Here is a 13,355-nt window from a genome sequence, read left to right on the forward strand (position 1 = left end):
CAAGGCATTGTGAAATTACAAAATTGAAACAAGCAGGGGCTGGACTGGGCTGGAGGAGGGAGAGTCTGGTTAAAAGGCAGGGATGGCCTGAGATGACCTCTGGAGGGAATGGAAGGCTGTGGGGACCAACAGGCTGCTCCCATAGCGCCCTGTGCTGTCTGCATTTGCTGTGGCCGTTGGGTCAGTGGATCGGGGGGATGTGCCTCCCCCAATCCACTTCCATCCTCCTTCAGGGGAGGGCAGCCTCCCCGGGACCTGGGAGCAGCAGAAAACACACAAAGCTGGTAGGAAACTCTTCTTAATCCAGCGCTTCTCTCAGACAGAAGTGTCCTGGGCCTGGGGGAAGAGAGGCTGCGGGGCGAGGGTGAAGGGGAGCGAACGCTGGCAGTCCAGACCAGGAACGCAGAATCCTCCCTGGAAAGGGAACGTCCCACGCAGGCAGTGATCCAGTCCCCGAGTCTCAGATTGTCTTGCATCAGCCAGGGAGCCCTGGGGGAGCTGGCAGGGGCCTGAGAGGGGTCTAGCAAAGCCCGCTCGCTTTACACAGGATGGGGCAGAGGTGGTGGCTTTCCAGAGCCACCCAGTGAGCCAGTGGCAAAACTGTAAGAAGAGTCCAAGTGGAAATGTTCCCAGGGCATGGCATTCACAGACCAATGGTGAGCCAGACTTGTGGCAGGAGGCTTCCCGTGGATGTGATATAACCAGGGGCCAGAAATGCACAGCTTATAGGAATGAGCTTGGGCAAAAGTGAAAAACATTCCAAGACAAAGGGAAAGGAGGCAGAAACCAGGTGACTCTGCTTAGCAGGTAAGGAAACCCAGGCTGGGGCTCTGGAGCAGGACACATCCACAGTTCTGACAGAAACCACCCTGCCCTGTGGGTCCCTTCCCAGCACTCTTATTTCTCACCCCGATTTTCTACTCAAATGAGGCTAGTTTGCGTGCCGTTCCCAAAACCCCCGACCCTCTTTGAAACTCTATCCTTAAATGAGCCCTGGATATAGACATTGTCCTCTTAACTCTAAACTCGGAAACGCTAAGTCAGAGTTTTATGCTGGAAGAAAGGAAAGAGAGCCAGGCCAGGCAGCCAGAATATGTCCCCATGGATTGTTCTGGAGAATGTCCCCGCCACACCACCCCATTCTGGCCCCTGACATCCTCCTGGGCTCAGACATGGAAAAATACCGTTTGTTTAATTCATTTAGCGCCACAGAAATAGTCTGGAGTGTTCAGCATGACTTTACGTAAGGAAAATAAACAGAATTTTAAAACCAAAAACCAGGATTCAAAAGGCCTGGCTAACAGAGTCCTGACCCTACCAGGGAGGGCGCTGCCAGGGTTCACCTCCTGCCTCTACCTTCTGCTTCCCCAGACTGTGCCCGGGCCCCTGAAATGCCTGGCAGGAATCTGCAGGCACCCCGCCTGAGTTCTCATCCTCCCCAGTCCCCAGTCTGTGTTCACTCTAGAGAACTCTTTTCCACACCGTCACCCAGAAACATATCAATGATGTCGCTAACTGCTGCCTCCCATAAACCCATGAGACCCAGAATTGGCTAGCCGGCTCGGGTTTCTGTGTGGCAGTCAGCCAGAAAGCTGGAGTGGCTTGTGGGAGGGGTGGGACGGAGGAGAGGCAGAGACCCTGAGAGTCCGTGTGTCAGGACCAGCAGGGATCTGAGGGTCAACCGTTGCCCAAGGAAAGACCTCAGTCTTCAGGTGGGACCCTCCTCCTTCTCCCCAGGGCCTCCTCATATAAACCAAATTACATCATTCTTACTATAAAATAATTCATAACAAAAATACCTGGCTAGAGACATCCTGCCCTCTGAAGTAATGGTATAATGTATCCAGGTATACATCTTTTTGTGAGAGAATATTTCAGTGAGATCTGGGTAATGTCAAAAGAAAGGACCTCTTAAGGGAGGGTACAGCTCAGTGGTAGAGCACATGCTTAGCATGCACAAGGTCCTGGGTTCAATCCCCAGCAACTCCATTAAAATAAATAAATCAATCAAAATACCTCCCTCTCCCCCTCCAAAAAAAGAAAAGAAAAGAAAAGAAAGGAAGGAACTTTGGGTGATGTCAAAAGCAAATAGAAGACTCAGAGGCCGATTTCAACATTTAAAATAAAGTATTTTTATTTGCACCATGTACAAGGAATTCCTTTAGAAGAATTGGGCTCTCTGAAGACACATAGACGGTAAAGGAAAACAGCAAAGTAACAGCTGGTCTGTTCCTTATTTCACTGGCAGAAAAACAGCAGTTCCCCACATGATGAGCGTACCTACAGGGGTCATTATGTGGTCTGCAGCCATCAGTGCTGTAAAGGCAGAGATGCGTTTCTTCTCACTAGTGAGTCAGCAACTCATAGGATAGAGGGTCAAGATAAAGTGCTTGACAGAGCTGTGGTGTGTCGTGGTTCATCACGACATACAAAGATTTCTCTCCGACTGAGGCATGTGATGTGATGTGCACGCTTGGTCAAAATGGTGGCATGGCCTGGTGCCAGTTCTGTGTTCTCAGTGGAGAGAGGTGGGGTTCCGCTGGGTGGTAAGAGAGAGGAGAACTAAACCACTTAAGCTGATCAGTGAGCAGTGCGCATGGTAAATATCAGCAAACATTTACTGAGTGAACAGATGAAGAATAGTTAGGTCAATGGATAGAAGGTGGCAAAGGGAAAGAGGATGTCTGGGGGAGAGTGAAGTTCCAAGGACAGGGAGATGGTGTGGAGCTCCCCGAGGTAGTCAGGGCCACTGAAATTTGCAACAAGGATGATTAATAGTCACTATTACACTGTTTTTGTGCTAGAATTTAACCCCAAATTTTCAGCAAAGTCAAAACCTTCTGTTGGTGGTGCTCAGAGAAATTCAGAGAAAGGGGTTGTGTCCCATTTTGAGGGGCTGATGGTATTCAAGGCTCAAAGAACAGCTCAAGGAATTAAGACAAATGACACACAGTTCAGCAGGAAGAGGACGTTGTGGGGATCAAAAGGGCAGAAGCTCCTGGGACTCCACAGAGATATTGACAAGAAAGCTGCATTTCTCCCAGTGGGAAGGAGGGTCAAGTCTATTCATTGTGTATGAAAAGTAAGTGATAGAGAAAAGCGGAGCCGGAGCCTTCCTCCACTGCCCCCGCATGGAGAAAGCTGGATGAAGTGCGTGAAACAGAGAGCACTGGAGACGGCAGAAATTATACATCCACAGTACATTTCAAAGCCTAAGGGAAGGATTCTCTCTCCTTTATCCCCTCAGCTTGGCGCATTTGCCCCCTTCTCTCTGCTAGTCGGATGGATATGGACAGAATGACTTCTCCCTAAGACCCTCCTCATCTAAGTGTCTAAGGAGGTTAAATGTTCCCACTTAGACTTGTCCTTAACTCAGAACAGGAAGCAGGGAAGAGGTTGGAATTCTACCCGGGAGAGTGCCAGGGGACCAGAGGGAGTCAGGACTTGAGGCCAACTGGGGACTCTTCAGGACAGCAGCCTCCTGCAGTTCCTAGAATCTCAGCAGAGAACAGGCAAGTTGCCTCCTCCAAACCTCAGGCAACTCCTTTCCTCCGCCTCCAGCCCCGCAGTGCCCCAGGCTCACACATGAGCAAGTGAGAACGTAAAATTCGTTTGTCCAAGTCATCTCCTCGAGGAAATTGGCTCTCTGTGCAGCGGGGCCTGACCCCTGGCACCTCTGGGGATTAAGGAGGTGTGTGATAAGGACCGGGGCGTGGAGAGGACCCAGGCCCTCTTCAGGCCGCATGGAACACTTTAGGCTTAGCTCCAATTACGCAAAGGCAGAGAATGGCATGCCACCGAGATGGCCTCCCTTCCTTCCCATTTAAAGCTCCATTGTGAAGCCCTACCTTGGCTTTCTACCAACAGCCCCCCTCTCAACTCTGTTATTCCCTAGTTTTAAGATTCCACAGTGAACTCCACTCAGTTTACAAGCCCCAGTCCTGCATCCAAGCCTTAAACTAACAAGTCTTCAACACTGAAGGCACATACTTCCATCTCCTCTCCTCCAGCTTCTTGTCCAGGAAGTTTCCCCAGATTGATTCCCAGCCCTGAAACTTCCCAAAGTCTGATGACTTCTCAACTTTCCAGCCCATCAGGATAAAGGAATTAAGAATGTACTGAGTGTGCCAAAAACCTGGCTAAGGCCAAGTCCCAACTTGATGGGAATAAAGAGAGAACTTCTTTGTCTCAAATAAACGAGAACTTCTCCCTCTAAATGAGCACCACATTCTTCAAACGCATCACCTTGGGAAGACATTCTCATCCTAGGCAGATTTCCATTGCTCCGAAATTGTCTCCCCTTTTGAACTGACTTTTAGAATGAGTTCAGGAGCCAGGCAAAAAGGGAGCCTTGTGATAAAGTCACCAAGTTCAGTTTTCAACCCAAATCTCTGTCCTCGTTTTTCCTTATCGTTGATCCTTAGTGATAGTTGATCATTTCCAAATATTAACTCACCTTTCAGAGGTACATGATGTGTCACTCTGAGATTGTTCAAAGCCTGGGACGTTGACTTGGAGGACATTTTTCCGGCAAGCATATCTAAAATTCAGCCAGTTTACCTTCTGGTTTTACCTAGTGCCCTTGACCAAGGTGACTAGTCAGCTTCTACCAGCTCAGGGAGACAACTCGTTATTGCAGTGCCGGGGGGTGCTTGACAGGAAGACCAGCAAAGTCCGGGCGGTCAGGGCAACCAGGTAAAGGCATCTTCTGTCCGTGTCTTAGATGCAGAAAGTATCACTCCATCCTCTTAACAGAAGGGCCACCTCCTCCCTCTGGATTCCACATGTCCTACCCTCCTGTCGAGAACAGGGCTCCGCACCGAGGTAGAGAAGAATGGAAAAGAAGATACAGGATAGGAGGAGAGCCATCAGCAGCCCCGCAATCAGAAGGATGTCCAGCCAGGCATTCAGGGACAATCGCTCCCCCACATAACCCAGGTGACCAGAGTGTGCTTTTCTTTAACCACATCCAAGGGAAAATGAGCCGCTGTCTTTCAGGCATCGTCCCTGCCCCTGCTCCCATCCGGTGCCTCCCCTCCCTCTCCATTCTGGGTAACAACCTAAGCTTGGTAATGGATCATTAAGGACCTGTTTTAAATTTATGAAAAACATCTTGTTTTAAGTTAATGAAAAAGTCTTTACCACACAGATCTCTGACCCCTCGCCCACCACTCCTGGGAGCACCTGCCCCTTTAATTCCTAAGGTGCAGAAAAGTGGAGGGAGTCAAGGGGAAAGGCTGCTGCAGAGGCTGCGGTTGGCAGCGCTGACTCCAGCCCCCTGAGGGCTGACTTCCTCCTGGAAAAGACTTGTGCAAATAGCAAGAACTGTTCCTGTTTGCTGTGTAATGATCTGTCCAAGATGACTTTTGGATTGAGAAGAGAGTGTCTTCCTCTGTCTACACATACTTCCCACTCAAACACACACACACACCACAAACACACACACCACACACTGTACACTACACACACACCACATAAAGACACCACATATACCACACCACACTCACCATATACACACCACACACACACACACGTACCACATATACACACGTCACATACACAGGCACACATCACATACACACCACACACACCACATACACACCACACATACACACACTGCACACACCACACACACCACATACACACCACACATACACACACTGCACACACCACACACACCACATACACACCACACATACACACACTGCACACACCACACACACCACATACACACAACATACACACCACCCACACAGCCACATACAGACACACACCACACACACACACACACCCCCCACACACATACAGATCCCTGTGCTCTCCTGTAGCTGGAAACTTCACCCCACCCCACACCCTCCCCAGACCCTCTCCACTCTTGGCTTTTTTTTTTTTTTTAAATTGAAATACAGTCAGTTACAACGTGTCAATTTCTGGTGCACAGCACAATGTCCCAGTCATATATATACATACATATATTCATTTTCATATTCTCTTTCATTAAAAGCTTTACAAGATGTTGAGTACAGCTCCCTGTGCTATACAGAAGAAATTTGGTTTTTATCTATTTTTATATATAGTGGTTACACCCTTGGCTTCTGATCTCCAGAAGGCAGCAGGTCCTCTCTCACTCTCCTGCCCAAAAGGCCTCTGACACTTCATCTAACATTTCAGCTCTTCTCCCTGCAACAGCCCTGAGCTACTTCAGACCTTCATTTTTCCCTCTTCTGGGTACTCCCCACAGCAGGCAGTGTTAATAGAAAATTCTTTCATTTATTTTATTACCAAGCCTGCAAGGTGAGTGCCATGAGGTAGAAACCCCATCACACTGATCTCTCTGCTGCCAGTGCCCAGTGTTTACGGAGGGACCGGAGCCCCAGCCCACCTTCCTCTGAATTCTGCCCACTCTTCCCCACAGGGGCCTCCTCATCTACCTTTGACATGAGAACTGATTCACCCCCGACGCCAACTTTATTCCTATCCTGGACCACAGGAACTCCCTGACCCTTCCTCCCGAAGACCCTACTGGAAGCCATCAGTGAAGCCAAGCAGCCCCATTCTCTCCCAAGCCACTTGTCCCCCGGACCTTCACCTGTCCCCAGGGCCCTTCCTGGGGAGTCTCATTCTAGACTACTTAGGAATTCAAAGCCCAGTGCCAGCCCTCTTCACCACGAAACCCCAAAGAGACTCTCCGAGCCTTTGAGAACCTGCCGGCTCTCTTTCCAGACTCAAGGAAGCTTCTATGGCCTGGATCACCAGGTTTCTGCAGCACAAGCCCACCTAGAAGTTCAGAGAGAGGGGTTATCAGGCTAGGTTCACTGAAGAAACCTCACAGACAGTCCAGCAAAGTGCACATCAGAACAAGTGGCTCGGTATGTAAGAGGAACTCCTGGTTTCCAACACATTCATGTTGCTAATTAATCTAAGTTTAGTCCACCCATTCCACATCCCTTCGGCCCAGATTCTGAAGACACGTAGTTCCACTCATTTATTCTCATTCCATCAAAATATGCTGCCTTCTCGCTGTGTGTTGGGCATCTCAAAGTGGAGGAGGGCATTGTAGACATTACATGGGGGAAATACATGAAGAAGCAGAGGCAAGGAAAAATAAAACCTATGCAAGAAATTGAAAAAAACTTAATGTTTGAGGGAGGGTTCAGATGAAGGAGTGAGGAGGGGTTGAAATTGAAGGGACAGACAGGAGCCCATTAGTACAAGGACACATGTGCTCTGCCACAGAGTTTGTGTTTGAGAAATCACTTTAATGGGTAGATGGAAGCCAAGACGCTGAGAAGGAAGATCAACAATGAGTCTGTTTCTTGCATGGAGATAAGAAATGGGGAGGCCTTGCAGAAGCTCTAAATAGACATTTCTCCAAAGAAGACATTCAGATGGCCAATAGGCATATGAAAAGATACTCAATATCAAGAATTACAAATCAAAACTACAATGAGGTATCACCTCACATGGGTCAGAATGGCCATTATTAAAAAGTTCACAAATAATCAATGCTGGAGAGGATGTGGAGAAAAAAGGAACGCTCCTACACTGTTGGTGGCAATGCAAATTGCTGCAGCCACTATGGAGGACAGTATGGAGATTCCTCAAAAAAAAAAAAAAACTAAAAATAGTGGGGAGGGTATAGCTCAAGTGGTAGAGCACATGCTTAGCATGCACAAGATCCTGGGTTCAATCCCCAGCACCTCCTCTAAAAAAATAATAAATAAATCTAATTTCCTCCCACCCCACCACACAAAAATACTGAAAATAGAATTACCATATGATCTAGGAATCATACTCCTGGGCATATATCCACAGAAAACCATAATTTGAAAATGTACATACACCCCAGTGTTCATAGCACATTTACAATAGCCAAGACATGGAAGCAACCTAAATGTCCATTGATAGATGAATGGATAAAGAAAATGTATATATACAATGGAATATTACTTAGCCATAAAAAAGAATGAAATAATGCCATTTGCAGCAACATAGATGGACCTAGAGATTATCATACTAAGGTAACTCAGTCAGACTGAGAAAGACAAATACATGACATCTCTTCCACGTGGAATCTAAAAAGTGACAACAACGAACTTATTTACAAAACAGAAGTAGACTCACAGACATAGAAAACAAACTTATGGTTACCAAAGGGGGAAGAGAGGGAGGGATAAATTAAGAGTTTGGGATTAACATATATAAAAAAGATAACTAACAAGGGCCTACTGTACAGCACAGGGAACTATATTCAATATCTTATAATAACCAATAATGAAAAAGAATCTGAAAAGGAATAGATTTATGTATATGTGTATGTATAACTGAGTCACATTATTGTACACCTGAAACAAACACAACATTGTAAATCAACTATACTTCCATTTTTAAAAAAGAAAAAAATAAAGCATTAGTAGCCAGATGAGAGAAAGAAAAGAAAGAAAGAAGGAAAGAAGGAAAGAAAGAAGGAAAGAAAGAAGGAAAGAAGGAAAGAAAGAAGGAAAGAAAGAAGGAAAGAAAGAAAGAAAGAAAGAAAGAAAGAAAGAAAGAAAGAAAGAAAGAAAGAAAGAAAGAAAGAAAGAAAGAAAGAAAGAAAGAAAGAAAGAAAGAAAGAAAGAAAGAAAGAAAGAAAGAAAGAAAGAAAGAAAGAAAGAAAGAAAGAAAGAAAGAAAGAAAGAAAGAAAGAAAGAAAGAAAGAAAGAAAGAAAGAAAAATGTGGAGGCCCTGGAAAAGACAGAAGGGCAGCATGTAAAGAGGGAGACTTGACAGGCCTCCAGGTCCTTGTAATGTAGCTGTTTAGGGAGATGGAAAACCATAAAACTACTCTCAGCTCTCAATTTAGATTACTGGTGAATGTTGATGCTGCAGAACAGAAAACAGTGGAGGAGGATGCACAGATGATGGGGAAGCGGGATGAGGCCAGTTTTCAGCTTGTGGGGTTTGATGGGTTTGTGGTACATCCTGTGATTCCCCATCAGCTGGTGGATGTTAATGTTCAGGAGAGGAATCTGGGCTGGAATGAAGATGTGGGAGTCCTAAGTGTGACTCCAAGGATGAGTCACACAAGAAAGTCTTTAAAGAGGAAAGAAGAAAAGGGCTAAGAATAGAACAGTGGAGAACATTGAAGCGGCAGAGAAAGGAGAGTCAAAGAGGGGTGAAGGGTGACCAAAAACGGGAGAGGAGAGAGAGAGAACACATCCCAACATTTCAAAAGATGAGTGCTTAGCAGGGTCACAAATCAACAGGCTAGAAAGTGGAGATTGTGTTTGGGTACCTTGGCAAAGACTGTTTCTATTCCAGGGATGGTGGTGGGAACATTACGGGGTGGTAACAACATAAATTAAAAGGAGGATTTTGAGGCAAAAAAAAACTTTTAAAAAAAGTAGTTTTTTCTAAAAAAAAAAAAAAAGGTTGGTTGTGAAAGAATTGGAAAGAAGCTAGAAAGGAATAATGTAAAGGAAACAGCTTATTTTTAAGATGTCTCTGTGTTGAAGGGAGCAAGCCAAGAGAGGCTCACAACCATCCAAGCAGGAAAGATGACCCATTGGACCTTCACAAGTGCACTGGAGACAGAGGCAAAGAGTCAGAGAGATTGTGTGACATGGCCAAAATCACCCTGCTACTAAGTGTCGGGGCAGAACTTCGCCCCTAACCCTGTGAACTAGGACGGGTGAGCTTTTTCTTCCTGGATGCGACATCTGCTGCTGTTCCCACCATGTACCAACTGTTTCTGCATCTGCCTGGGCCCAGCATGGTGCCCGGCACCAAGAAAGCACCTCAAGAAATAAAACTCAATCCATTCTCACCATGGCCCCAGGAAATGGGCCAGGGCAGAATCCACTCCAAGCAGAGAAGACGTCTCAGAGAAGTCACTGGTTTTATCAGGAGCAGAAAGCAAAGTTTCAGGTTATCCTCAGCTCCCCCACCTTGGGCCTGGAATGGAGGGAGGAGGGAGAGGGCCCATCTTAACATATGTATTCCTCAATAAACCTGTAGGATAAAGACTATAATTTCCAATCATCATGAAAAACAATTGAAGTGGGGCAATGAGTTGCCTCTCCCAAGGCCACATAGCTAGCTAGTAAATTACAAAGTTGAGTCACTAAGCCATCTCTCCAGGGCTGGTTCTGTCGTCCCAAAGCAAACACAAGTCCACAGGAAGGGATTCTGAAGCAGCCAGAGCACTTTTGGATTTTCCACTCTCCTGGATTATCCCACTGCTGGCCACCATCTGCATCAGAAGGGCCAGCTGGGAACTGACTACATCCCTGGCTACTTTACTAGGAGATTTTTCCAGAGCTGAGAATCATTAGCTGAGACTGAACACCTTAGTCAGGATCTCCAGAGGCTGGAAAACCAGTTACAGTGTGGAGATCCCCAGGGATGATCCCAGCATCTCCGGGCCTTAGTGAGGAGGGGGCTTCAAATGTTATTACATTGAAATCATCAAACTTGGAGTATGTGTGCGTTTCCCTGGAGGAAAGGTGGGGTGAAAAGCCTGGCCAGGAGCCCACAGGATGGAACAGCCCCGTGAAGCATCAGCAGGGCCTTCACCCTGAACCACAGCGTCCAGACTCAGCCTTCCCAGAGAGCAAGGGTCCCAGCAAGTTCTTTGACTCACAGCCACCCATCACCCAGGTCTGCAGGGGCTGAGCCTGGCTGCCGCATTCCTCACTTCCCCTGCCCAGTGCTGTTTTGCTGTGCATCACAGTGTTGAGTGAGACTTTCCCCATGGCCCTGGCATTGGCATTGGGCCCACGGCAGGAAATCACAGGCCCTCAAAAGCTTCTCCCATCCAAGTCAAGTGAGGGGATGTGGGCATCGCTCACAGATTGGAGGTTCCAGTCCAAGAGGAGACTAATCTCCCTCCCCCAGATGGATGCCATCTCCAGACTGACAGGGAGCTGCCCAGCCTGGAGCACGACAGCTCTTGGGAGAGCCTGTGTCCCCAGGCATCAGAAATATATGAGTTAGGGAAGGTTAAACTACTGTAAACAACATCCCAGCATATAGTGGCTCAAACACAGTGGGAGTTTTGTCTTTCTCATGTCTCAGATCTGGAAGAGGATCTCTCCATCTAGTCATTTAGGGGTTCGGGCCGCCAATGGCTCTGCCATCCTCAATACCCGGCATCGAGGTTATTCTCTCATCTTCGTCACTATTCCAACAACAGAAGTGCAGAAGGTGCAAGGAACAGATGGCTTGGAGGTTTACTGGGGCTGGTTCTTCTGGACCAGCAAGTGATACGTGTTGGTGGAAGAACTCAGCCTCATGGCCACACCTAACTGCAAGGGCTGGGGAATGGCTGGCAGGGAGATGATCAGAATGAATGTTGGTGTCCCTGTAGCAACTTCTGCCTCAGGGCAGAGTGAACAAAGAAACTAGCACCTGCTTGTCATCTGAAATTTCAGGAGGAAGCTTTCCATGGTAGTGCAAGGAAAAGATGCAAGAAGACCCTCCTGCCTCAGTCTCCTGAAGTCTTTGGAGGGCAAGGAAGAGAACCCAGAATTTCCCATCATTCCCATGAATGCGTTAGAAGAGGAGTCAAAGGCCAAGGCTGCACTGGGGATTTCCTAACCAGATCAGAAGAGGCAGCACGTGGAAGGAGGGGCGAGGTGTGGCCCCTGGCAGGGCCCAAGGAACTGCCCCTCTTGAAGGACTGCACAGCAATGAAGGGGACTGGGTGAAGCTGAACCCCATCCACCCGGAGACCACCCTGCATCAGTAGAGGCCCTCAGAGGAGCAGATGAAGGGAGACCAAGCCAGAAGGAGGTCAGGACTTCTCCTCTCATTGCCGCTGACCAGCGACCTTAGAAGATCTCTGCCATCCTGCCCCACCTCCCTTGAGATCCAGAACCAGACCCTGCCCCCTCGCAGGTCTCTCTAGTTAAGCGTCTGCTGGGAGAGGAAAAGGGGTAAGATCTTAAACTGGATGTGTTACTGAATCAAACTTGGGTTGGCTCATCCGGTGCACAGCAAAGCCAATTTCCTGACACCAGGTTATGGTGAAGGAACAGCGCTTACCGCAGGGCTCATCAAGGAGAACGGGTGCTCATGCTCGAAAGACCCAAACTCCCCAGTGGCTTCCTTTTCAGGGAAGGGCTTTTAAAGGCAACATTTGGGGTGAGGGCTGCAGGGTACATGACTTTTTTCTGATTGGTTGGTGGTGAGGTAACTGGGTGATGTTTCAGGGACCTTAATCACCAACCTGCTGGTTCTAACCAGTCTGGGGTCTACGTGCTTGTGGTCAGCGTGTAGTCACCATCCTCTGCCTGAGTGGGGGCCTTAGTTCCTGCAGAACAACTCAAAGCTCTGTGTCAGATTGTTATGTATATCCCTTGAGAAGGAACTAGGACTCTAAACTATTGTTTCTTGACTGCTTTTCCTTTGTTTCTGCATTCCTTCACTTTCCTAGTTAGTAACCACCTACATCTGCTCTTTGGAACTCATGGAAGGCCTAGGAAACCAAAGCCTATTTCTACAAACAAGAAACGAGGGACACAGTGGGGCTTTTGTGCCCAGGAGAGCCCCACAGGGTCCTGCTCAATTTCAGATGAATTCTTTCTTAATAACCAAAAAGGAACTAAAAACTGTGGAATCTACTCAATATGTCACTAAAACTGGGAAAGGGAGATTGGACAGGGCATAGTTGGAAGCACCGTTTGCAGAAAAAGAAAACTCCACCAAATCCTGACTGAGCCATAAACTGTTGTTTCCAAAGATAAAATTAAACCACAAGGACCAGGATCTGCCTTCATGAAGATTAGTCAAGAACTTAGTGCCCAGCTCTGAAGGGGTCTTCCCTCATGTCTGCTAAAAATTCAGCTCTAATTCTCAGAATGTTCAGGAAAACACCGAAGAAGAGATAAGAGACAAAAGCCAAAGATGACGGATCAAGCATGAATAAATGTTAGCATGTGAGGACTCCAGTCCCCAGTGAACCTGGGGAGCATACATGGAGATTCTTGGTACTATTTTTGCAAATTCCCTGTAAGTCTGAAGTTATCTCAAAATAAAAAGTAAAAATAATACATAAAATGTATTTTTTTTAAAAAATAAGAAGAAAGCAAATCAGATTTCACATGGGAATGCAGATTTCTAATTTTTCCTGAAGAATTAGAATGTCTGGCAAGAATCAGCCCAAGGGAGGGGCAGCCGACCACTGTGGACAGGACAGGCACACTACAGTTTGCTCCGGCTCTACCACTTCCTCCCGACTCCCTAACCCTGAGGTTGAGGGACATTTATCATTGCATCTCTGCTGTTGTCTGCCTTACACCTGGCCTGCCTGTCTTGTTTATATAACCTGCTTAACTCCTGTAGGCATTGAAATTCGCAACCCTCTACCTCTACCC

This window comes from Camelus bactrianus, chromosome 12, assembly GCF_048773025.1.
Source record: "Camelus bactrianus isolate YW-2024 breed Bactrian camel chromosome 12, ASM4877302v1, whole genome shotgun sequence".
Taxonomy (NCBI): Eukaryota; Metazoa; Chordata; class Mammalia; order Artiodactyla; family Camelidae; genus Camelus; species Camelus bactrianus.